At 35.7% G+C, this 4137-nt stretch overlaps 1 non-coding gene across 1 annotated transcript; it reads left to right on the top strand.

Moving 5' to 3' along the window:
• Nucleotides 1-643: 643 nt before the first annotated feature.
• Nucleotides 644-746, top strand: LOC143670081 (U6 spliceosomal RNA). Its single transcript, XR_013169262.1, has one exon. It is a non-coding gene; the product is annotated as a U6 spliceosomal RNA (small nuclear RNA).
• The last annotated feature ends 3391 nt before the right edge of the window (nt 747-4137 follow it).

Here is a 4137-nt window from a genome sequence, read left to right as displayed (position 1 = left end):
GGAAGCAACACTTTTAGCCTTCGAAACCGTGAGATAATAAATTCTTGTTGTTAAGCCAACCCACTGCATAGTATGTGTTTCAGCAGCTGGAAAACTAACAGGGATGGAAATTCATAATAAAAGTTAGGAGCAAGGAAAAGTGCCCAGAACATGCAATAAGATGTTAGAAAAGCAGGATACTAAAGATGAGATGTAATCTAGGATTCAAACATTGGATAGAACAAGATAGACAGTGGTTAAAAACAAAAACAAAAACAAAGTGAAGCCCGTATTATCAAGAAAGAGCAAAATGATATGATGGAGGACTGAGAGAATAGAGGTTTATTTTTATTAGAGAGCTATGGAATATGATACTCAATAGACAGATTGTGTATAGATTGTAGAGGCCAAGTTGAAGAGTCTAGACTGCAAAAAAAAAAAAAGAGAATTATCAAAGTTTAAGAGAGATTAATAACTGGGTGAAGTCTATTGTTTTAGGAACAGTGATTTAGCATGAATTTTCAGAGTTGCTGGGCAAGTACAAAAGGTGTAGAAGAGACAATGAATACAGGGAAATTTTGTAGAATGTCATTAAAATTTTCCAGCATGAGGAGCTAAGAAGGAGAAATGAGGTTGGAAACATAAAGATAAAAATGAATGCTCGCTGCTTAGGCATCACATATACTGAAATTGGAATGATACAGAGAAGATTATCATGCCCCCTGCACAAGGATGACATGCAAATTCATGAAATGTTCCATATTTTTAAAAGAAAAAAAATTGAAGTATTGGAGGGCAGACCACAGTGGCTCAACAGGCAAATTTCTTGCCTGCCATGCAGGATACCTGAGCTTGATTCCCGGTGCCTACTCATGCAAAAAAAAAAAAAAAAAAAAAAAATACTGGAATTCACATTTCATAAAGAATGCCTAAAACTTGATGACCACTCAAACTAGCTGGTTATATGGGGAAGAAAGGGAATTGTGCTGCCAACACCACCTAGCATTTATGAGGTTGATGCTTTGTAGGCTGGGCATGGAGGCAGCAAAGATGTGTTTCTGAGTACTTAAGAAATAGACAGATAAATGATAAAAAAGAGAGGAAGACAGAAAAGAAAAGGAAAAGTTATCTCATGAGATTTAATGGTGTACATTTTAAGGTTGCTAGTAGAAATCAGCCATCTGTAGAATAAATCAAGAGATTGTAAATGTTTGACCTTGAGTTTTGAGACACTTAACTCTCCAATAAGATGAACTTTATCACTGGATATCTCTCAGAGGTAGCACTGGTAGGTGATTATAGCATAATAAGCAGAATCCTTTTTATAGAAAGATTGCAAGCTAAAAGAGCATGTTAACATGGGACATAGAAAAGATATGGGGCAGATGTAGCCAAGGAGCTCAAAGAAAGCTGTATTCTGTTAAATGTGTTGAGCAGAAATATTATTTTAGTGGCTACTAAAACAGCCCTTCAGAGCCATGTGCCCTGTGAGGTATAGATTCATCAGACACTCCATGTATGAACAAATGAACTGTATATATTATTCACCATCCCTTGCTCTGAATCCAAGCTCACAAATCAAATTTCTAATTGTTGATTTGGTTTTCCATAGATAGGACATCAGAAAGGGCCTGGTTGGAAATCATGAACACTACAGACTAAAAAGTACTCTCCCAATTGTAGATAAATACTTGGCATTTGTATTTACCATATGTTCCCTGAAAATTTGACTAGCTGAATGTGTATCATTGGACCCAATTAACTTTGGGGCTTGGACAAGATAGAAGTTCTGAGACCACATCTGCACTGGACCCAATTAACCAAGGTAATGCTTCTTTCTAATTTCTGTCTTGGTGCTATCTGTGCCAGTTATTCAGTTTATTTATATGGTACCCTTTCATAGCTTTGTCACCTCAAACCATGTTCTCTTAAAAAATGGGGCCATCCCTACGTTGGCTAAGCTGCATCTTCTCTGTTTCATCCTTGTATGCTCACAGAGGAATTGATATTTTAAATAAATGAATAGATATGATTTGACTATTTTGGATACAGAATAATAATCCTGATTTATGGTCATAATTTGATTGTGATGTAGTTTTCATAAACATATGTAACTTTTGAAAGTGAAGGCACAGAATAATAAGTACGTAGTGTCCTGTGGCTGGTATACATGCATTCTTGTGTAACCCCTACTGAACTACCATATTTTCTTTGTCTTTTTAACTATAGGACAATGGTGAGGACTCATCAAATGGGTGTCTACTGATTTAAGTTTCCCTTATGATAGATGCTTGAATACAGAAAACAAACACTATGAGAAACAATCTATGATTACAGAGATGCTCTTAAATGACCTACAGGCTAAGAATTTAAAAAGTTATAGATGGTATAGTGGGCTTTTATAAATGTGCAACGTATCATTAAACTATAATCATATCAAAGGCTAAGCTTCTTTTCTCTTTTTTCCTTCCCTTTTCTTTCTTCCTTTATTTCTTGCTTTCTCTCTGTTGAAATCTGTGATTACTACTTTTTCTTTGTAGCTTGATTACATTTAAAACAAGAACCAGGAATCCCATATTACCATGAATGTGGAGAACAAGAAATAGAAATGAAGTGGTGTGAATGTGTGTACATATTTGTGGGATTAAAAAGAAAAAAGGAACAGTGTATCTTGGAAAAACAGACAATATCTCAAAAACCCAAGCCTAGCTGTAATCAAATTTCAATTCAATCCAGTATCTTTTCAAATACTTTGCATCTAATAACAGCAGAAGTGGGAATGAATTTCATCAAAATGACACATAGAAGGGCTCACCCAGCTGACAGAGGCTTTTAGTGCTTAAGATGGTATTATTTAATGTGTTTATCACTATTGCTTAAGTATGTTTGGAATTTTATAAAAGAGATATGCAGAATACTTACTGTATCTCAATACAGCCACATTTGAATAAAAGGCATATGGAAAATGAATTATCTCTGCACACTTCAAACCAAATTATCAGTGGTTAATGGATATCCAGACAATGTATTGGGGAAGCAAATAGCTAGAAATGAAAACAAAGATGCAGTTGTAAGAAAAGAAATGTGGTCTTATATTTATTAATGAGGAATATTTCAAAATGAGCCTTTTAAATAAATTGCATGCCAACGGCCTCATTCTGAACTAAGCTTTTAACATATCATCACCTCTAATAGGCACTACAGTCACATAAACAGCCATTCTTATGAAATGGGGTTTTTGTGGGTACTTTCCAAGTAGACAAAGAGCAAAGGGAATTCATACTCTTCAATTTTGCCAATGAAGCTAAGAAGGGACTCAAGTGGAGAATGAATTCCAAGGAAAGCCAAGTGACCATATGCTCACTGACATAAGCATATAATATGCTTTTTTGTAAAGCATATTATAATGCAAATAGTGTGTGCCTGTGTAATTGACTTTGGGGTGCTGAGTTACTAACTCCTTGGAATCTGTGGAACGGTTTTTTATCCTTCAGTGTTTCTTAGCTTCTGAATTTAAGAGGATCCTTGTTTTGTTATAATTCCTTTTTTATGGAAGCAATTTTCATGTTTTTATAGCATTTTTATGACCCATTGAAAGGTCTCTTCGTACAATGTTTGGCAGTGTTTCATGCCAGAAGCTGTCCCAACAGAATTCATAACAGTAAGGAGAGAGCTTCCTCAAGGAACCCGACCTACCCTTGCCCCAAGGCTAATGAATATCAGCCCCTGAATAACCCAAATTACCCCACAGCTAACTTGTTTTTACCCAATCTCCAAAACTGTTGGTTGCTTAGCCTGTACAGAAATCAATAGAGCCTTTCTCATGAGTGGGTGAGTCCATAGCTCTAAAGCTCTGTCTTAGGACACCTACAAGAAAACCAAACTGCTGTATTCAGTCTCTAATCTTCACTGTAACTCTACTACATCTAATTTGGTCTCTTATTTAGGTTATACTGGAAAAGAACTCAGTTCCCTAATGATACTAGACATATGAAGTAAATCGTAGATTAGCTGGTTGGAGAACTAGATTACTTCTCACTCAATTCTTTCCACTTGGTTCTTGCCAGTTTTAATGCCCCATGTTTTGTATCTGGATGGATTCTTTCATCTTAGATTGTCAATGGAATCCTGCCTGAATTGATTTTAATTCTAGTGAAA

Source organism: Tamandua tetradactyla, chromosome 26 (genome assembly GCF_023851605.1).
Source record: "Tamandua tetradactyla isolate mTamTet1 chromosome 26, mTamTet1.pri, whole genome shotgun sequence".
NCBI classification, from domain to species: domain Eukaryota; kingdom Metazoa; phylum Chordata; class Mammalia; order Pilosa; family Myrmecophagidae; genus Tamandua; species Tamandua tetradactyla.
This window is presented reverse-complemented; position numbering and strand designations above follow the sequence as displayed.